The sequence below is a fragment of the Quercus lobata genome, chromosome 1 (assembly GCF_001633185.2).
Source record: "Quercus lobata isolate SW786 chromosome 1, ValleyOak3.0 Primary Assembly, whole genome shotgun sequence".
Classification (NCBI taxonomy): domain Eukaryota; kingdom Viridiplantae; phylum Streptophyta; class Magnoliopsida; order Fagales; family Fagaceae; genus Quercus; species Quercus lobata.
In genome coordinates this window covers 30535228-30557900 of record NC_044904.1, presented here as the reverse complement: position 1 = coordinate 30557900, position 22673 = coordinate 30535228, and the positions used below count along the sequence as shown (strand labels likewise).

At 33.6% G+C, this 22673-nt stretch overlaps 2 long non-coding RNA genes across 7 annotated transcripts in view; one reads left to right on the top strand and one right to left on the bottom strand.

Moving 5' to 3' along the window:
• Positions 1-16431, top strand: part of LOC115986512 — a 30279-nt gene extending 13848 nt beyond the window's left edge. Inside the window, exons 2-4 of one of the 2 annotated variants that reach the window (XR_004090758.1) lie at positions 6086-6343; positions 9264-9459; positions 16042-16431. This is a non-coding gene — a long non-coding RNA (uncharacterized LOC115986512). Of the gene's footprint in view, positions 1-6085; positions 6451-9263; positions 9460-16041 lie in introns of those variants that run through there. The other variant, XR_004090757.1, reaches the window with a different exon arrangement.
• LOC115986519 lies at positions 6488-10972 on the bottom strand. Of its 5 annotated transcripts, none has more exons than XR_004090767.1 (6): positions 10183-10972; positions 9674-10030; positions 9248-9530; positions 8922-8984; positions 8658-8816; positions 6488-6534 (listed from the first exon to the last, which is right to left on the bottom strand). It is a non-coding gene; the product is annotated as an uncharacterized LOC115986519 (long non-coding RNA). The 5 variants fall into 5 exon arrangements; XR_004090764.1 differs by lacking the exon at positions 6488-6534 and having other exon boundaries at positions 8208-8816; positions 9674-9720; positions 9888-10030; XR_004090766.1 differs by lacking the exon at positions 6488-6534 and having other exon boundaries at positions 8208-8816; positions 9674-9720; positions 9900-10030.
• Positions 16432-22673: the final 6242 nt, after the last annotated feature.

Genomic DNA, 22673 nt, shown 5'->3' with positions numbered 1-22673 from the left:
TAAGAATTAAGGAGAAAGAGAAAGACATATTTTATATCAACTTTTACTTTACAATATTCCTCCTAAGTTTCTTTTTTTTTTTTTACTAAATAATTATAATGGATATGTATGTGCAATTTATAATTTTTGTTTCTTTTTATGATGAACTCATTACTAAAAAAATTCTTTAATAATTATGCTATAATATATATATATATATATATATATATACAAAATTATCAAAAACCATCTTATACAAAATATTACAACATTACCCGTGCATTGCATGGGCAACTAAAACTGCAAACCCTTAGTGATGTTTAGTGATGTTGGTATTGACTTTTCGATTTCGCTCGAGCAAATTGAAAAACAAAGAATCCTAGCTTCACAATTAGGACAACTTCAAATTGCAATAATTTTGAAACTCAAAAGGATGTTTCAGGAACAAGCAACAAAATCAAATCAACCTTCGTTAAAGCACCGCAAATCCATCACCCAAGGATTAAGCAAACTCTAAGAATGCAGCTAGAGAAAACACAAATCCCAAGCTCCAATAATAAAATATAGACTAAAAATGATTATGTGGAAGATACACACACAAATATATATATATATATATATATGTGAGTGTGTGTGTGTGTGAGAGAGAGAGAGAGAGAGAAAATCAATAACACAAAGGGTCAATCAAATAGTTAAGGGAGAATTAAGTTCAATCGTAAATAAGATCTAACAAAGCTGCAACAAGGTTATCAATATTCAATGTAAAATTTTTAAAACACAATTAGGAGAAAAGTACCTATATGAGATTATTAAGAAAAACAAAGAGAATCTTGATATGTCACTCTAGCAAATTCTTTTAACTTGCATCCTAATTCAATATAGAAACCTTTAAATTTTAGGAAAAGAATATCAATATCTAGAGATAAGAGAGCATATGGCCTCAGGTCCCTATCAAACTTCGTTTCTCTAGTAGATATATCAGCATTAAATTTTTTTAACATGGGAAATTGGGGTAGCGGAGTCATAAAACCCAAAAACATTCCGCTGCATGGTCCAACAATGAAACACAAGTAGTAAATGATTCAGGCTCACCAAGTCGTTTGGGAACAAAGAGGAAATTACCTGTGCAAGATTCCATAACCTAAAACTCTACACAAAAGAAAAGTCATCAAAAACTTTCATTATGTAAAGAATAGAATAAGATAGATTTTGAGGGAAAATAACTATAAGTTTCCATATTATTTTCACAAAAATACCACAGGGAGGTGTTCTGTTATATCCAAAAGCCCTAGGGGGGTTAAGTTTAACACAACTATCAGTTGACACATAAAGCAATACCATATGGGGAGAAGAAAACTCACGAGGTTCGGTTTTCTAAGGGGAAACCGCCGCACACACCAGGGAGAGGGGGGGGGGGTTTCAATATTTTTCCTAAACGAATACCTATTCGGAAAGCCCCATTTGCTACTTGTCAGATCTGCACTCAATGTCTGAAGAGGAAGGGAAAAAAAAATAGAGGGGGAGGGAGGGTATTGGGAAGGAGAAAATGCACACATGGTAGTTTCTCTCTAAACCAAAGTAGTTTCAAAATTTTACATAGTGCATTTAAATTAATTAGCCTTCATAAATAACATAGGAAAGTGAGGGTGACTTGTGATACCATAACAACAATGAATCTGTGAGTTGTAGGCTCTGGTCCAATGTGAGCACCTGTTCAAATAGATTATAAGGGACATTCATCTTTGGGATCAAATCAGGAGGGACTAACAGACATAAAAACTTAACTAACCTGGATAGTTGCATTTTAGCAAATGTTTTGTCTTCCCATTTTAATATTGACCCAAAACTCACCAGCAGGATATTGAAAGGGCAACTGAAACACGGTATATTGAGGGAATTGCAGATGGATTCTTGGAACCACCTCTTGCTGTCCATAAAACCGCATTCTTTTATGCAACAGCAAACAGCTTCAGGCCTAGTAGATCCACAAGCCTCTACGGACTCCAAGAGTGCCCGATGCATTTAAAAAGATAAATCCAACAGCTCACGGATTCATGCTTTTAGAGAAAATTTCAGGGGCTCAAGCATAAAGAAAATTTGAATCCCATAAATAGGAAATCATAATTAGTTACTAGTAATCAATTTCAGGAATCCCATTAGGCCATGATAACATTATAAAAATCCAACTTGAATGTCAATGTATTACGAAATTGATAGAATATTAATGCATTCACATCGGGAATGGCATATGCCATATGTAGGGAAAATTTAGCATAAAATACCAAAACCCCCCACACATCCGGACTTGTAAAAGCCAACTATTGCAAAAAAAAATTGCAATTGTGCTATAGTACGATTCTAAATGTAGAATTGCACTATAGCTCAATTGTAAAAGAAAAAATTAATATTTTATTCTAAATGTCAGGTTTTCTCTCTCATTCATGTCTCTTATCTCTCTCTCTCTCTCCATCGCACCAAGCCTCTCTCTTCTCTCTCATTCACACAGTCTCATCTTTGGGTGTTTCTTTTCAATTGTATTTCTCATCTCTAGGTGCGATTCTAAATACCAGGTTTGCAATTGTGTTTTCTTCTCTCTGGGTTTTTTTCTCTCTCTCACGGTGTGGTTGGTTGAGATTGGCATGGGCGTGGGTTGAGATCGGCGTGGGTGGGGGTTTGGGCTGTGAGTGATTGATGATGGTGGAGGTGAGGGTTGCCGTGGGTGGTGAAGGGGTTTGGGCTTTGAGTGATTGATGATGGTGGATATGGGGATTGCCGTGGGTGGTGAAGGGGTTTGGGCTGTGAGTGATTGATGATGGTGGAGGTGGGGGGTTGCCGTGGGTGGTGAAGTGGTTTGGGCTATGAGTGATTAATGATGGTGGAGTTGGGGGTCGTCGTGGCTGTGGTTTGCTGATGTGGGTTCGTGGCAGTGGCAGTGGCGGTGGCAGTGGCGGTGGTGGGCAGAGGGCAGTGGGCATGGTGGTGGCTTGGTGGTTCCGGGTTTGTTTGGTTATTTTTTAATGGGTTTGTGGTTGGTTTTTGGTTGGTTTGTGGCTGGATACTTGCTGGGTTTGCGGTGGGTTTGGTGTCATGGTGGTTGCTGTGGGGAGGTGACTGGGTTGCTGTGTGTAACACCTGCCTCACTTAAATTGAATTTAATTGCTTCTAGAGTGAAATTGATGAATTATTTAATTTATTTTGAATGCGATATTATTTTATATTATGATATCTACATAGAAAATAAATAAAAGAAGATGTAACGTGAGTGTTATTTTTGTAGATTATCCATATTTAACTTTTAGTCTCCTTATCAGTTAAGGAAAATGATAAGAGATTAAAACCTATTTGGGTTAGGAGTTTAAGGGTTATTAGAATTCTTTAGAGCTCTAGCCTATCTAAACAAATTTGAGTTTATTTGGGAATTAAAGTCTTGGAAGCTTATTTTAGTGGGTCTTAAACTCTAGCCCAAGTAGGAGTGTTATTCAAGAGTACTAATTGGAGTGGGATTGATATTCCTAGACTAAATTGGAGTGTTATTTTAAAGGTACACATACCGGATCTTTTTAAGTCAGCCACGTGAAAGGGATTTTTCTTTTATTTATTTTGAGAGCAGTGGCTTGCTATTTCCCTAATCGCTAAGCTCCACGAGGACGAAACTGTAGAGGTAATCCTTTATACGTTGAACTTGATCTTTCAGTCTATTATAGCATGTTAAAATAGATAGATAATATACTCAATCGGCTAAGGTGGATGATTGTTAGGGAATATCATAATGGGTCCACGTCCCATAGAATTAATTCGATTGAATAGTGCATTGAACTTTTCTTGGGTTTCTATATACATGTTTTGCATGTACTGAGGGCTGTATCATATTGATTACCTGTTGGATTTGCAGGCCTTTGGTCTAACAAAGGTTGATATAAATATTAGATTAAATTTCTAATAGTCAGTACATGCTATAGATTGCTATACGGGTAGAGATTTTTATGGATGCTATACATATATTTGGATCTTATAGAGTATTTCATGGTGGTGTTGAAGTGTTATATGAAATCTTAAAGAAAATATAATTCTGACACTTAACTAGACAATGGTGGTATTGGTATTTAACCTGTTAGGACTTGATGAAAATCTTGGTGAACCACCAGCATGCATATTCTCATTAGATGCTACCCTTACGGGTTGTAATACCTCTATTAGCCTCAAAGACATAATAGTAGTAAGGAGAAGTAATATGTTATAGAGGATTGTAGAGATGTTTAAAGACTAGTAAATTATTAGGAAGTGTCCCTTACATCCTTATGGTATACGTCAAGGTGGATTAATTATATAATTATGTTACTCCCTTACTTTTAGGTGTGGAGGAAAAGCTCATTTGATTTTGGATCTAGACTACGAGTATTAGCAACTAGAAGTAAGTGAACTTCAGAACATGACATCTCTCAAGACGTATATATCTATATATATTTATGGTAAAAATATATTTATATATACATAATTGCAAAAGTGAAGTTTCCAAAAGCTTATACCATTATCAATGCATTATACATACTTGAAATTTATTATTTCTTGTATATTACTTTGAAACTGTATATGTTAAGAATGACTTAAAACTATATTTCTGAGAAAGCATTTGTTATATGATATATGATTGGTATTGACAATATTGTAATAAAGTAAGAATGTTTTCAAACAGTCAGCTAGACAATCTGCAACCTTTGCCAACACAGGCTTAAGTGTTGGTCTTCAGCTGAAGTAGTGTTATTGTGGTGTGGTGTAGTGTTATCATTTGCTCTTTGGAGCCAGTGTTATCGTTTGCTCTTTGGAGCCAGTATTGCCTCTATGAGGTTAGTGTTATTGTTCCCTATGGGAATCACCCACCGAATGTTTAGCCGCTTATGTTTTTGTCTAACTAATGTTTAATGTTTTCCATATCGAACTACTGTTTTATTGTTATTGACCTTTATAAGTGGAAAAACTATTTATTATTATAATATATTGTTTCTTCCTATTTAGTATATTTTGGCTAACTAAAGTGGTTATTATTTTATTTAATGATTACAGCGTTATAGTCAAATGTTTTATTCTTGACAGTTTTATAGAATATATTATATTACTGTTAAAACTATTTGTAAATGTTTTGTAAAGACTATATTTTGTCAATGATACTAATGTTTTGTTTTGAAAGACATCCTCCTGTTATTTAGTCTCTTATTGGGCTTCTAGCTCACCCCCCTTTTTCCACCCTTTCAGATTAGAGCAGTGGAATGCCTTTTGGTGGTAGATCAATAGAGCCTTAGATTGAAGACTCCTTTAGGAGCTATGTTAGTTGGTGAACTGTTTTAGTATATTCTTTTAGGATAGTGAGTTTGACAATTGTGGAACTCTTTGGGATTGTATTTGGAGGCCTTATTGTTAAAGTTTTTGGTTTTTATGGATTTCATAAGAAAGATTTTGATGGTTTGAAATTTGTTTGTGGATATTTAATTATGCTCTGTTCCATTATATTATTGTTGATTATTTATAAGACAGGTTGTGTATCTAAATCCTTGGTTTGGGTTTGGGGTGTTACACTGTGTGAAGGTGGTGTGGCTGAGAGGGTGGTTGCTGTGTAGATGGGTGTATTGGGTTTTCTCTGTGGTACTTGACCACTGGTTGAGAGAGAGGAAGGGAGACAGAAATTAGAGAGAGAATAAAATATATTTTATTGTATAATTTATATTATTTTAATGTGTTGTATTATAAAATAAAAGTTGGGATGCTGAAAGTATTGTAAAATGGTATGGTATAATTGATAAAGTAACTTTTTGAGATTGTAAAATAGAATATGATAGAATAATGGGATGCGAATGCTCTTATCAATGTTTTTTTTTAAGCAACATAATGGTATCTGAGGAATTTAAAAAAGGAACCAAGAGAATACCTTTTATAATAAGCTAATTCTTATAGTGTAGTTGGAAACACAGTTTTAAGTACACACACAATGGAAGTGTTATGAAGCATCTATTAGAAATAACATTTTAGCGCAAGAAAAGAACTCTCCCCACCCCAACAAAAATGATTACGAACTGTTCATTTTTTATTAAAAAAAAAAATCCCTTTCTTGCAGGATGAGTGGACAACAATGAGAAGGAAGAAGAATAAGCGAAAGACTATATAAGTGGTTGGAGATAGAGAGAGAGAGCCAAAAACCACTAGGAAACCAAAAGACTCAAGGTTATGATGCAATGGGCATTAGAAACCTGAAAGCACAAAAGGAAGCATGGAGAATCAAAAGGGATTTGTTTCCACTGACATGTAATCAAAGTAAAATGCACTTACACTAATGGCATTCTTCTAAATAACCTAAGATCCCACATATCTTGAGGTATGATGAAATATTAGTTTATTAAATCCTGGAAGAAGAATAGGTGACATAAAAACATTTTTAGAATAAAAGCATGTACATTTTTGTAAATGGACTCAATTATAGAAGGCATCACATAATTGCTTAGAAAAAAGGATAAAGGCACTCACATGTGAAATTATGTTTCGAAGGAGCTCCGAAGCCGCATCTACCTACATGGAAATTAAAATGAACATTAAAGTGGCCGCTTAAACAAACAATTAGAAAAAACTTGCAAGCTATGTTAGTAAATTTCCCAACAATTAGATCTTTTAGGCTGTGTTTATTTCATGCAATCAAAAAACCAGAGAAAGGTTGTCTATCATCATAACTATAATTTCGTAAGGCCCTTATCAAAAAAAAAAAAAAAAAAATCAGTAAAGCATAACTTACTAATAAATAATAAAAGCACACAAACAAACAAAAAAGAAGAGTCAAGCTGAGTGAAAATTTAAGGTGCTCAAAGAAAAATAAGTTGAAGAAATTTGCAAGAACTCGAACCCTCAATATACTGAGACTATCAAAGAAGATTGTACAAACAAAACTTACAACAACTACATTGACAATTCGAAAGAAGATTCCATAAACAAAACTTACAATTGTAGTTACTAAGCTGAACATTGGTAACCCATGCAAGAGACAACTCAATATTACTTGTCAACTACAGTCAAACTGCAAACTTTTCTCTAAAAAATAAGACAGTTTTAAGTTTTAGGTTTTAAGTATGAGGATAACAATATTAATTAAAGCAAAACAGAAGACATATATGATCATTAATTGGATTTATAATTTTGTCATACGTAAAAAGTTTTTTCTTGGAAAAAAAGAGGAACTTAAACACACAAAAGTGCACAGGAGGATCCCTTCAAGAAATTTATAGAACTTTACAATGCACAGAGAACAAAAAAGAAGATAGACCTAGACCAAAGGAAAAAAATCAGGTAACTATTGCTAATTATTCAAAAATAAGACAATATACTTGGAAAAGAACTCCCCAGAAATTATGTACGCATTATAAGTGATAAAGATCATGATTCTCGTAAGAAAAAATCCACCCCCCCCCCCCACCCAACAAAAACTCACACACACACACACACAATTACAATAGAATTGGTATTGAATCATTGCCACATAGCTGGAAAATTAAAAACAAATCTGAAAGATTATTACATGATTCTCCTCCACCACAATACTCCTCTCCATGTTAGCAAATAATACCATAGCATGCAAATATACAATTTTCTCCACCCCCAAAAAAAAAGTAACTCAGTGGCATCATTATCATATGCTGAAATTACAATTCAGTGGTAATAAAAGTAATAGACTTGAACACAATTTAAAGTTCCATAGTACACCAACAAAGAGATCAAAAGGTTCAAAGTAAACCATAAATTAATACCCATATAAATAACAAAGCACACATTAGGGTTTTGTCTGTATAAAAGTTAGATATATCCCCACGCATTGAGAATAGTTGAGTCAATGTCCACAAACCCACCAATTCAGAAGCCACTGAATAGTTATAACAACTTGTTATACAAAAAAATGAGTTTTATGTTGCCATTTTGAAATTAGTAATGACAAAGCAGAAGCGTTTCATCATCGTTCTGAAATTAGATTTGTTATTGGAAAGCCACACAATGTGAGTTTTGAATCCACAACCTCACCCTATGTCCCACTATTGAGGGAGAAGTGCTATTCAAGCCAGAGCCCATTTGTGAAATTAGGTGATATGCTTACCAAAAATTACCCTAGATTGTTTATATGACTATTAAACCAAATTTAATAATTTGAATTAATTAATGATGGTCATTTTTGGTTCATGCCAGCACAGCATATGTGACAGTGACATATGAAACAAGGAGTTTATCATGTCTTTCCAAGAATGTCTACACCTTGCCAAAGGAATACATATCAACCAGACTACTCATAAAGCAGAAGGATAGTAATTGTGTCTCTTCTGGTAATTGGATGCTTAACATAACTGCCTCTTGGACTAGATCCACAAGATTGTATGTGAAAGTGTTGCACCAAAGCTATGCTAAACATGACCCTTTCTTGCCCAGAGCAAATTGAGGCCTGGCATGAACTTCTCTAGCACTTGTCATGGGCTTTTTCACCTAAACCAACCAGCCCAAGCAAGCCAGTCCTAAGCCTAGTGGCTCAGGTATTCCTAGCTCAATTTCCTCTCTACAAACTAAGCAACTAGCCCTTGCACTGGAAAAATTCCAATCAAAAGGCAACTTACGACCACAAAAGAAAATCTACTTTCTCTAGGTTTGGCTCCATGTAATACCCATTCTGGCAGGAATGCATCTTCTCTCCATACATGGCTTCTCCAAGAAGCCAATGACTTATACCAATGTATGGCATCATGAAGTTACACCCTTCCAAAACATTATCCAGCAATTCTCAGCCTTAATCATCATCTACATCTTCTCCGATAAGCATCAACCTGTTAGCATACACATCGAGCTTTTACCATTCTAGCTGCACCCCACCACAGCTTTTAAATTAAAATATATTTATTAAAAAAAAAAAAGGCTTAACATTCATTTACCCCTCCTTCAGCATCAAAATAGCCATATGCACAGCATCATCAAGCTCCATATCATCAGTGTACCTAAATGGAACAGGGAACTTAGTCAATTTGAAGAATTGGAAAAACTAAACAAAAACAAAATTGGGGAAAAGAGAGGGGCTGGGGATGCTTTTTGACAGATAACTAAAGTTAAGTGAGAGATCCTACATTGGTTATTCTTAAGATATGCATCCAATTGAATTAAATATGTAGTAAATATAGATAAAAATTAAAGAAATATCACTACATGAATTTTAAGTTCAAATTTAATGGCGTGGACAAATGTTTATGACCTGTGATATTACCTCTTATTCTTTACAGAGTTGCACTTGATCTTAAAGCTGCAAAATTAACCATAGCCATGAGACAAGCTAACCAGGACAAGTGAAAGTATGGAAGGTGCATCACAGCAATATGATGGGTAACCAGGAGGGCTTTTACATGATTCCAAAGGGGTGGCAAGTCAGCGAATCATTTATTCACAGAAATCTCAAGAGACTTTGCACGCTTGAAAAAGGTGTGTTTCAATAAGTTCCGCCTCTTTGCTTGATCTTTCACCAAACACATTGCAACCATTTCTTTAAAAGACTAATCACAATGGAAATCATGCAATTAGAATATTATTTTATAAGAGAGACATTGAAAGATGGCAACCACCAAAGAACAAATCTTTTGAACATGAATACCTTAGAAAATTTTCAAAATTACAAATAAAAACACAGAAGACAAACCTATAAACAACTCCAATATTTAATATGAGAGACTGTATCTTTTGAACCTGAGATAAAAAAATAAAAAAAGCACATATTAGTTGGCAGCCAAAATTTTAGGTGATTCGAAGTTTGAAAACATTGAGAGAAGGAGGGACGACTTTGAAACAAAGCAGACATAACATTCTAGAAAATTAGAGATAATTCACATATTTAGAGAGAAATATGTTTAAACCTGAGATATTACCAACTTGAACTCTGATTTGAAGATATTAGATCAAAGCCCATGTCAAGAGATCAAAAGCAATATGAGTTGTTGCTCAAAGAACATGGAAAGCAAGGGGTTATATGAAAGCCATGAGACACCTGAAAATCAAGCTAAGCCAAAACATCACTGTAACGAGAAATTTTAATAAACCTTCACATTGTTTTCAATCACATATAAGCAAAAAAAAATATCAAAAAGGAACTTGATTTTCCAGAACATAGGCTTTGAAATTGCAGGACACAGTCAACCAATGAAAACTTACACTGGTTTGGCCCGATAATGAAGGTCTCAGTTTGGAGTTTGTCATGCTTGATGAAATCCACAAACTGGCTCAATTCAATGGGATTTGCATACTTTTATTCCTTCTTGTTTTGCACTGCAAGAACCTGGTAAACCATCAAATCAGTAGTTCTAAACAAAATGAACAAATGAACAAACATAAGAAACCTATTTCTTGTGACTTACTGCTTGCATCCATCCCATATTATTAGTTCAGCGTAGAGGATTCAACTTTTTATAGGGATATTATTGTCTTTGAAATAAATAGTTATCATTTTCCAAAACTGCCATCCAAGATTTAAATTGAAATAAAGCAAATAAAAAAGGGTATTTTTTTTAATAAAGTAACTGTTAGGAAAGTTATTAATAATCTGCCTATTGGGGTTTCAACATTAATAGTATATTGGGGCATCCCAAAGGAACAGTGGACAAACCACATGGGCGAAGGTAGCACATGAAGCATCACAAAGCAACAGGAAATAAAAAACTGATTTTCCATCTAATTATCACAGGTCAAAACCTAAAAAAGAAATGGCATGTGTAAATTATATGAAAACATAGGCTAAACACAAAAACATAGATATGCACACTTAAAACGTGAAATATATATCCTACAATCTAGGAAGCACAGACACGGATACGGATACAAAACAACACGGCAATTTTAGAAAAATTAGGACACGGGTATAGCGGGGATATATATATCCAACTTATAAAATTTGTTTTATAAAAAAAATATTATTTATTTTTAAATAATTGTTAAAAAATCTATTAGAAGCATTTTAAAGTTCAGCCACTAATACTGTCTACCTAGATAATGAAAAAATAATTGTAAAAAGTTGACTACCTGACTTGATAGGTGGTAGACTTTTAACTCATATAAGACAAAAATTTTGAAAAGAAAAATCTATTTACGCATCTTTTGTTCAAGTGGGTGGTTGGAGATAAAAGAGCTCTTAATGTGTGACACTAAGGAAGAAGACAGATGGCTGGGACATGCATGCGGCCGTGTCCAACAAATTAACTGTGTCCTGTACAAAGAAAACATCAATAGAAACAAGACAAGTAGACAAATGTACAAGAGGAAAGTGCAAACCCTTAGTGGTGCAAGCTTTGAATCCGCCACATGTAGCAAACTGAAAATACACATACCCAGCAACATAGTTCATGAAAAACGCTTCCAAGAAGAAGAAAAAAAATCAACTCAGAAGAATATAAGAAAGTGAACGACAAAATCAAATCAACCTTACATAAAAGAATGCAAACATAAAAGGATGCAAATGCATCACCCCTAGAATTTAATAGATTATACAAAATAAAAAATAAATACACAAGCACAATTTAACAAAAATTAAATTAATAAAGTAAAAGAGAATCAATAACCCCTATGAACAATTGTTAAAGCTAAAGTAGATCGGAAACAAGTGGTTAGGGTAAAAGCACAATCAAAACTTAGGTAACCTAAAGCAAAATGCTAAAAAGATTATGATAAATAACAGTAAAGAGTAACTCAAAATGAGATTTATAACATGCACTAAGAATGGCAGGGGTTGCAAAACAACAAATAGAAAAACTAGCATATTACCCAACAAATATAAAGGTAATTCCAATTAACACTGAAAGTCAAGCTCTTCTCTACTTCCTGGTAATTGGAAAAAAGGAAACTAATTAGCAAAAATTCAAGTTAACAAATTATGAAGCAAATCCAAAACATAAGTTAAATCCATATAATTCCCCAAAAGCCCAACTCATGCCGGTAGAAGAGAAAGCACTATCTTGATTTCCTTTTACAACCATATTCAAGTCACACTGTTATACTACTACCTCACACCTATAAGAGGCATTGTCAGATTAGCTATTGAAATTGATATTAAGGTTGCCAACATAGAGTGACCAAAAATTAAACAAGACAGACACAAAAAAGCATAAGAATTGCAAGAGAAATTTCAAACGCTTAGTCACTGAGACTGAAGTTAATAATCTGCCCAAAAAAATGGAAACAAAACCTAGGAAAAGTAACAGAAGAGCCTAATTGCAAATTGACACATGCATATGAGCACTATACGGTGGCACATTGCCTATCCTTTTAGACAAAGTAAACAGCCCAGAGAAATTTCGCACATTTTCTCACTAGCCAAACAGGGAAATAGAGAACCCAAATATACCTTTTAACTACTAATGCATGCAAGCAGAACATAACAATCAACCAAATATATGATAATGATTACAACAACATAATGCACACACAATGATCATGATATATCGACTTTCACATTCAAGGAATCACCCAACAGTTAAAATTTAATTTGTGTAAAATCAAGTCTTAACAGTTGCAAATTTGCAATCATTATTATTGCATCCAAAACCCACTATCATAGAGGGTCCCACATTCTAAATTGCTACATAGGTAAAAACTAATGTATTTTTTTTTTTTTTTCTAAAAACAAAAAAATAAGAAATAAAACCTCAATTGAATCATACCAGATCTTAAACTTACCTGACAATGTGATATTCTCATCTACCATTCCTATGAACCACAATGAATAAATGAATGAGAAATTCTGAACTTACCTCTTTGTCAACCAATATCATATCAAGACTGATCAGTTCATGGTCATTTGCTATGTCAATTGCATCCCACATTCATAAAACTAACTTTCACAATCTAGTTGTCTTTGTCCACCGATATCTGCTTCAAAGTTGTGTACTCCATTGTGATATAAATCTGTAATATTTGAACATTCTAAACATCAGTAAAGTAGTAAAGTTTGTATATAATTATGGAGAAATATCTAGTGTTTGCAAAGATTGTAAGCATGACAATCTAATTTACACTATAAACAACTTGAAATAATTTAAAAAAACAGTATGTGTTACCTCTAGGAAGATTATTGAATATTTCTTTATATACAATATTTATTGTATGAAGTGATCACCATAATCATTTTCTACAATATGTACCCTAAGGCCATTTTTACTTGCAACTCTGGAGACGGCAACATATAATTCTCCATGACTGAAAACTGGTCTATCTAAATAAAGTCCAACACGTTGCAAAGATTGACCTTGGCTCTTATTAATTGATAGCAACGTGATTTTTTTGTATATGTCTAAATTAACTGCTGTTGTATAGGATGTTTGTCATCAGGACGTAGGAAAAGCAATATGTGTGCATGAGGTAGCCCTTTTTTTTATTCAACGGAATAGACAAATGGTACCAAAATAGCAAGTTAATTATATCAGTTTAGAGTAATTATGAAGGCCCAAAAATAAAGTTGAGGAAAATAAATGTGAAGAAGTTGGACAGGGGCAACACTGCATATTTAAATTTTTAAAAAGAAAAGAAAAATGTGAACAAATAACTTAGGAACCAAAAAATAGAATCAAGCTGGTCACACACATACTAAAGTTTATAACAATGAAACAACTTTCAAAACTACACTACTATAGGAATCACTAAATATTATAAATAAATAAATAAAGAAAAACTGTTATAGAAGCAGGTCAAAGAACCAAAAAGATATGGAGAATGCAATTGCAGAAAAATGCTTACTTCACATAAACCATAAATGTCACTTATATGCTCATTAGAAAACTCTTCATGGCAAACAAAAAATAACCTTGAGCAAATATTCAAAATCTCACAATTTCACTCCCCGTTACAAATAACAGAATAGGTAAGAGGGAAAACAAAGACACGAAAATTAAAATGAAATTATTAAGTTTAAAAGATAACCAACCATAAAAATTTAGGTAGGATTTCATCTTGTAGGGTTTTCCTTGATTTAAACAAATTGAGAGGAAAAGGGTTATGAATCAAAATTCTTAAATTGACAGCAAACCATAATTGAAGGGAATATTAGGAAAAGAAATTAGTACCTTTGCTTTAATGATATTAGAAACTCTAGAATGTAGAAAGATTCCACTTCATCTTTACAGAGAAAGAAATTGAATGATTTAAATCCAATAGAGACATGTTTAAAAATTAAAAAAAAAAAAAAAAAAAAAAAAACCATTACTGAAAATATTTAATAAAAATAGTTTTTCCTTAATTTAAATTTGGAACTAAACCCAATTGGAATTGTAAAAGTTAAAAACAAGGTTATCTATATTCAATATAAAATTTTTAAAACACAATAAGTAGAAAAGTACCGATATGAGATTATTGAGAAAAACCAAAGAGAATTTTGATCTCAACCCTATGTCACTCTAGCAAATTCTTTTTACTTGCTAATTCAATAAAGAAACCTTTAAATTTTAGGAAAAGAATATCGATATCTAGAGATAAGAGAGCATATGGCCTTAGGTCCCTATCCAAATTTGTTGCCATAGTAGATGTATTAGCATTAAACTTTTTTAACATGGGAAATTGGTTAGCGGAGTCATAAAACCTGAAAACATTCCAACAATAAAACACAAGTAGTAAATGAATCAGGCTCACCAAATCATTTGGGAACAAATCGTTTCAGAGGAAATTACCAGTGCAAGATTCCAGGACCTAAAACTCTACACAAAAGAAAAGCCACCAAAAACTTTCATTATGTAAAGAATAGAATAAGAAGATAGATTTTGAGGGAAAATAACAATAAGATTCCATATTATTTTCACAAAAAACCCACAGGTAGGTGTTGTGTTATATCCAAAAGCCCTGGGGGGTTAAGTGTAAACACAATTAACCAGTTGACACATAAAGCAATACCATATGGGGAGAAGAAAACTCACGAGTTTCAGTTTTCTTAGGGGAAACCACTGCACACACCCCTCAGAGGGGGGGGTTGAATATCTTTCCCAAATGAGTACCTGTTCGGAAAGCCCCGTTTGCAACTTGGGAAGGAGACAATACGCACATGGTAGTTTCTGTCTAAACCAAAGTAGTTTCAAAATTTTACATAGTGCATTTAAACTTAATTAGCCATAAAAAAAAACATAGGAAAGTGAGGGTGACTTGTGATACCATAACAACAACAAATCTGTGTTGTAGGCTCTGGTCCAACGTGAGCAACTGTTCAAACAGATTATTAGGGACATTTATCTTTGAGATCAAATCAGAAGGGACTAACAAAAATAAAAACTTAACTAACCTAGATAGTTGCATTTTTCAAAAATTGCTATGCCGCTGTACCATACCCATACCTATATCCGTTCCATAACGGTGCTTCCTAGTATTTTATACTTACGTCCTGAATAAACAAAGAAGCCATGGCTCACCAGCAGAATATTGAAGGGCAACTGAAACACGGAATATTGAGGGAATTGCAGATAGATCCAAGGAACCAGCTCTTGCAGTCAATAAAGCCGCATTCTTTTCTGCAGCAGCAACAGCTTCAGATCCAGTAGATCCATTAGCCCCCATGGACTCCAAGAGTGCCAGATGCAATTACAAAGATAAGTCCACAAAGATAAGTCCAACACCTTATGGATTCATGCTTTTACAAAAAATTTCAGGGGATCAAAAGCATAAAGAAAATTTGAATCCCATAAATATATGACATCATAATTAGTTACTAGTAATCAATTTCAGGAATCCCATTAGGCCATGACAACATTATTAACGTCCAACTTGAATGTCAATGCTTTACAAAATTGATAGAATATTATCAATGGTTAAGTGATAGGATGGTATCTATGGTATTTTAAACAGGAACCAAGAGAATATCATTAAAATAAGCTAATTCCTGTAGCGTAGTTGGATACACGGTTTTTAAGTACACACACAATGGAAGTGTTATGAAGCTTCTATTATAAATAACATTTTAGCACAAGAAAAGAGCTCCCCCTACCCCCAACTAAAAAAAAATTATGAACTATGCATTTTTTTTTTTTTTTAAATCCTTTCTTGCAGGACAAGTGGACAACGATGAGAAGGAAGAAGAATAAGCAAAAGACTATATAAGTGGTTGGAGGCAGACAGAGCCAAAACCACTAGGAAACTGAAAGACTCATGATTATGATACAATGGGCATTAGGAACCGAAAGCACAAAAGGTTTTGCTGAAATTGTTTGAAAAAATTCGACATCAATTTAGAAGCTTTTGATAAGTAGAAGAAAAAAAAGGCACAATTCAGCTAAAGACTATCTCAAGATTTGTGTATGTCTACATCAGTAGACCTCAATCTTTGCTCTGTTTTTCAAGTTAAACAAATTCTCCACACCAAAAAAAAAGTGCGGAAAAGAAAGAACTCATTCATGTAGATTATTATCCCATTAAAAAAACTACTTAAGCCATTGGTTATTTTCTGTAAATAAGCCATTCAAAATGAAAATCTATAAATTAATCTTATAGACCCCAGAAAAAAGAGAGTGAACCAATGAAATACCAGTAAAAATAAGCAGATTCCAACAAACAATCTTACTAGCCCTTCTAGCTTTTCTCATCATCAACACCAACAAATTGGAAGGTTGGCAAATGATTTTTCCTTGTTTGTGTTACAGAAATTTAACAAAAAAAATTACTTTCTAACAAAACTAAAAAATTATAAATTGCAAAATCATCAAATACTCGGTGAAAGACTCACAAAACTCAAAGATACCCAACAAGTACAAATTATACAGATATAATCAATCAATCGTAATTAAAACCAACACCACAACAGAGGGGTGTGGTTAACAATGGTTCAGTTTGGGGATTTGTGGAGAAAGTGATAGGGAGGGAAAGACGCATGCCAAAGACAAAAAGTCAAACACGAAAGAAGGATTAAATAAAACAGTTTATAAATGTGAAATTTACGCAAGGCACTTGGAACATCAACCCAAACCAAGACCAATTCACATCAAGTGTAATACCATCCACATGCTTAGTGAGGAAGGAAAACGAAGCTTACCTGAATTTCTTGCCTGTGCTAATTAAGCCAAAGTTCTAGAAGAAACTTTCATCACATAATTATACTCTCTTTTTATGCTACAACCATGGAGGAAAATTCACATTTACAAGTGGCCAATATTAAGTCACAAACAATATCAATTAATATTTTAAAGAATAAAATCATATTGCATTTAAGACAAGGCAATGCCAAAAGAATTTCATAAATTTAAGGTAAAAGAAGTTTTTTGTATGCCAAAATGTTCAGAAGTGCAACCCATTAGATAATCCAGTCCTAAATTGGAGCTAGTTAGTAACTATAATTTAATGCATATCAGAAAAACAAATACCTGGTATAATTGTGGACCATAGTTATCAAACCCAGCAACTAGCAGAGAAACTCCAAAGGGCCTTACACCACTAGCAAGAAAAGCAAAGACTCAACTGTATTCAACTGCATAAACAAATAAATAAATACTAAACACGCTTCCCTAATTTTCTGATGCTTAGAAAAATATGGTGAAGCTTACTAACCTTAGTTTCATTCCCATAACAAAAGCAAGGCTGGTTGCTGCCTCGAAATAAACTAATGAAAAAGTCAGGGACAAGAAAGTCAAATAAATAAATTTCTCAAATTTAATAATGACGCTAAAAATGAAGTTCTTGGAGCACTCAAAAGTTACACAATTTCAAAAAAGAGAAGAAAAAAAAATTATATACCCAGAGCTTGTATCCTTTCTTCCTTTTCAAAATAGGTAATTTCGACCAACATGCCAAATATTTTGGATTAGAAAAAGATGAATTTATAAATCTCTATACCAGGCAATAACAAAAAAATGCAGTCCCCAGCCTTATGCTTTGGCGGGGTCACTTGCTCCATTCTAAGCAAACAAAGCATCACAGAATATTTAAGGTCCTAGCCAATGAGATCTAGCTTAAATATCACTTCTGCTTCCAACAATAATGGAAAGGAGTGTGAGGTCAGGATTCAAGGACAGTCAAGTGCATGTATAACTACTTACCAATCCAAAAAACAACAAAACTCTAAGGTTTCATTTGCTTTTGGCATAAACTGACTGTGTTTTCAGGTAATTGGTGTGTCAGAAAATTTTCGTTAACGGAAAATTACAGTATTTAGGCAGAAAACATTTAAGCGCTTTTTTTTTTTTTAAATCAAAATCATTTACGCCTTTAAAAAACATAAAGGTTTTCAGAAAAAAAGACTTGCGTTTATCCCTACCATCCATATCCCTTATAATTCTATGCAGCCAAAAATTCTCCATATATTTCCAAACATAATGTATACAGGGCAATCTAAATTAGTGAAGCTTTTATGACTATCAATTGTATCTAGATTGTGCACCTTCATTCATGCTAGGTTAGTTGATTTTTTTTTAGTTGACATCGTAAAAACCAATTAGTCCACAGAAAAATGATGCCTAAGAGCAACTAAAACTGAATAAAAATGTCGAAAAGGCAACGAATAAGTTCATCCAAAAAAAGAAAACACTACGAATAGGACTTTCACCTACACACAAATCAACCATAATAACTTCTAACTTCAATACCTAGAGGGAATTAGTCAAACTCATTAGGCCAAGTGTTGGAACACATGCAACATTACCTCTAATATAACAATCTCCCTACCTCAATCAAGAAGTCGCAACATAGGATTGTCATCAAAGTTAAAGGACTAGATATTACTTTTTACTTTTCCAAGACACCAAGCAGTAAACCTGCAATATTTTCTCAATCTCACCCAAAAAAAAAAAAAGGAAAAGAATTTCAATACTTGGTTGACAAAAGTTCTTATAGAAACAATTTTGCAACATCAGTAGATAAAGTCACTATTGTCCAACTAAAACCCAAAAGACAGATGACAGAATTATTTACATCATATGTAAACTCTCCTTCAAAAGTATAACAAAGCCATAAAATTTCACCAAGAAACAAAAACAAACAATAAAGACAAACATAACAGGTCACAAGCTACCAAATTTCATGTAAAGCCATACAGAAACATCTTTCAAATACCAAAACATAAACTAACATTAGTTTTGACTCATAACTTCAAGCAATGATAAAAATCAAGTATATTAGTTTTAAAATCAAGTCAGTAAGAAATGATAACTGTAGCAATGTTACTCGGTGAACCACTGAGTTGCAAACTTGATAGGGCTGACAGTGTTAAGGACATTTACATATTGGACTAGCTAGAAAGAAACCAAAGGAATAAAAGAACTACCTTACCTTCTTTAAAGGGCATTTGAAGCACTCAGAAGATTCAGTTCGACAATAACATTAGCTACATCGGAGCATTCGATGTCCTCAACTACAGTCACCAACACAGTTAACATTGTTTCAACTACCTATATGAAGCAACAAAATCAATATCTAACAATTTCGAAAGTAAAAGAGAAGGAAGATTATGGACAATATCTCTTACACACACCTGAAAGCCCACCCCATGATAAAGCAAAAACCCCATGTCAACTCAAATTGAACTACCAATCTCCACAACAAAGCACAGAAGAAACTTACTGGGATAATGGAGAACTTTTTATCACAATGACACAAGATAAACGAAAACTTTGTAACAGGAAATTAAAGAACAGGAAAAATAGAGATGGATGAACCTGGACTCAGCACCTAGGGTTGGCTAGAGATTTGATGCAGGACAAACCAGAATTGTACAACAAGAAAAATATGTAAATAAAGGATTGATAAGAAATGATTAAGCAAAGGAAAAATGGTGACTGACTGACTAATAGGGCAGCCATGCCCCTTAAAAGAATTGAAATGGATTAGAGAAGAATAGGAATATGAACAGTCTGAATTCTCATTGCATGCCTCTCACAATCCATCTCCACACCTTTATACCATTCATTAACACAACTAACTGACTAACACTAACTGCCAGCTGGCTACACTGATCTAACGATCTAACTAGCTAACTGTTAAGCACATGGCTCCTAACTAATCAACAATTAAGCACGTCACAATCAATTAGTAAGCATGTGACCCTAGCCTTCAATTACAAAGATGATACAAAACTTTACTAATAAACTTCCCTTTATAATAAGCTGTTGGTGTCTATTACCAAGTGTAGATGCGACACTTTTGTCGTTTCTAAAGTGCCTTTAAACTTAATTAGCCTTCATACATAACATAGGAAAGTGAGGGTGACCAGTGATACCATAACGACAAAAAATCTATCTTCTGTAGGCTCTGGTCCAATGTGAGCACCTGTTCAAACAGATTATAAGGAACACTCATCTTTGAGATCCAGTCATGCTAACAAATCAGAAGGGACAAACAGAAATAAAACTTAACAAACCTAGATAGTAGCATTTTAGCAAATGTTTATAGAATTTTTCTTTCCAGTTGAATATTGACCCAAAAGACCATGGGTTTAGCAACAAAATCACCGTTCATCTGCAAAAATACAAATAAAAATCAATCCTCTGTTGCAGAGGTCTTAAAAACTAGAGTTGAAACTTTTAGTGGCTTTGGCTTTTCAATGTACAATCTCTTCAAGCCAACAATAATTGATGTAACTGCATTGGGAGGAAGCTGAGCAAGAGACGATGAGAGAGGAGACACATTAGGCAACAAATGAAAATTAAGACATCCCCCCTAAAAAGATGTATACATTGTATGATGCTTGGTATTTTTATAGTTAAAACATTTTCAATAAAAAGGTGCAATACAGGGCACAATCCTAGAACATGGCATGCATGTAAGAGAAGCACCAAAAGGTAAAGCCTATATTGTATATCAAAAGAAAATATTGCAAAACAGAAAATAGTTCTCAAAATTGAAAATATTTAAACATGAAGGAAACCTGAATTTTTTACTGACGAAGAAAGAAAAATGAATAAATAAAAAACTCAACGATAAAAAGTACTATCATTGACTCTTATATATATATATATATATTTATTTATATATATATATTTCCATCGAGCTCCACCAATGCCCTAGCTTTTACCATTCTAGCTGCACCCCACCACAGCTTTTTAAATAAAAATATTTTTCTTTTAAAACAAAGTTTAACATTCATTTACCCCTCCTCATAAAAATAGCCGCATGCACAGCATCATCAAGCTCCATATCATCGGTGTAACTAAATGGAAAAGGGAACTTAGTCAATATGAAGAATTGGACAAACTTAACAAAAAAAAAATTGGGGAAAAGAGAGGGGGTGGGGATGGTTTTGACGGATAACTAAAGTTAAGAGAGAGATCCCACATCGGTTATTCTTAAGAAATGAATCCAAGTGAATTAAATATGTAGTAAATATAGATAAAAATTAAAGAAATATTACTACGTGCATTTTAAGTACAAATTTAATGCCGTGGACAAATGTTTATGACCTGTGATATTACCTCTTCTACATTACAGAGTTGCACTTGATCTTTAAGCTACAAAATTAACCATAGCCATGAGACAAGCTTACCAGGACAAGTGAAAGTACGGAAGGTGCATCTCAGCAATATGATGGGTAACCTGGAGGGCATTTACATGATTCCAAAGGGGTGGCAAGTCAACGAATCATTTCTTCACAGAAATCTCAAGAGACTTTGCACGCTTGAAAAAGGTGTTTCAATAAATCCCGCCCCTTTCTTGGATCTTTCACCAAACACATTGCAACCATTTCCTTAAAAGACTGATCACATATGGAAATCATGCAATTAGAATATTATTCTATAAGAGAGACATTGCAAGATGGCAATCACCAAAGAACATCTTTTGAACATGAATACTTAAAAAACTTTCAAAATTACAAATAAACACGCCAGAAGACAAACCTAAAAATTTTGTTTTCTAACAAAAATATTTTTAAATAATTGTTAAAAAATCTTTTAGAAGCATATGAAAGTCTAGCCACTGATACTGTCTACCTAGATAATGAAAAAAGAATTGTAAAAAGTTGACTACTTGGCTTGATAGGCGGTAGACTTTTAACTCATAAAAGACAAAAAAAAAAAGGAAAAGAAACAACTATTTACACATCTTTTGTTTAAGAGGGTGGCTGAAGATAAAAGAGCTCTTCATGTGTGACACTGTGAGGCAGACAAAGCAATAAAAAACACACAAGGACAGAGAGGGCAAAGGGGCAATACTGTAAAAGTGAAATAGAATAATAGATCTAAGAGCTGAAGAAGAAGAAGAAGAGATCAGCGTGATAGGAAGAAGAAGATCGGCGTGAGTGGCAGGAGATCGGTGTTAGAGGTAGTGCGATTCAGCCTTTTATTTTGGAGCAGAAAAACGGTTGAGACATGCATGCAGCCATGTCCAACAAGTTTCCCATGTCCTGTACAAAGAAAATGTCAATAGAAACAAGACAAGTAGTCAAATTTACAAGAAGAAAGTGCAAACACTTAGTGGCACAAGCTTTGAATCCACCACATGTAGCAAACTGAAAATACACATACCCAGCTACATAGTTCAAGCAGTATTTAATGAAAAATAAATTAATAAAGTAAAAGAAAATATCAAAAACCCTAACGAACAATTGTTAAAGCTAAAGTAGAACGGAAACAAGTGTTTAGGTAGAAGCACAATCAAAACTTAGGTAACCTAAAGCAAAACGCTAAAAGGACTATGATAAATAACAATAAACAGTGACTCAAAATGAGATATATTACATGCACTAAGAATGGCAAGAGTTG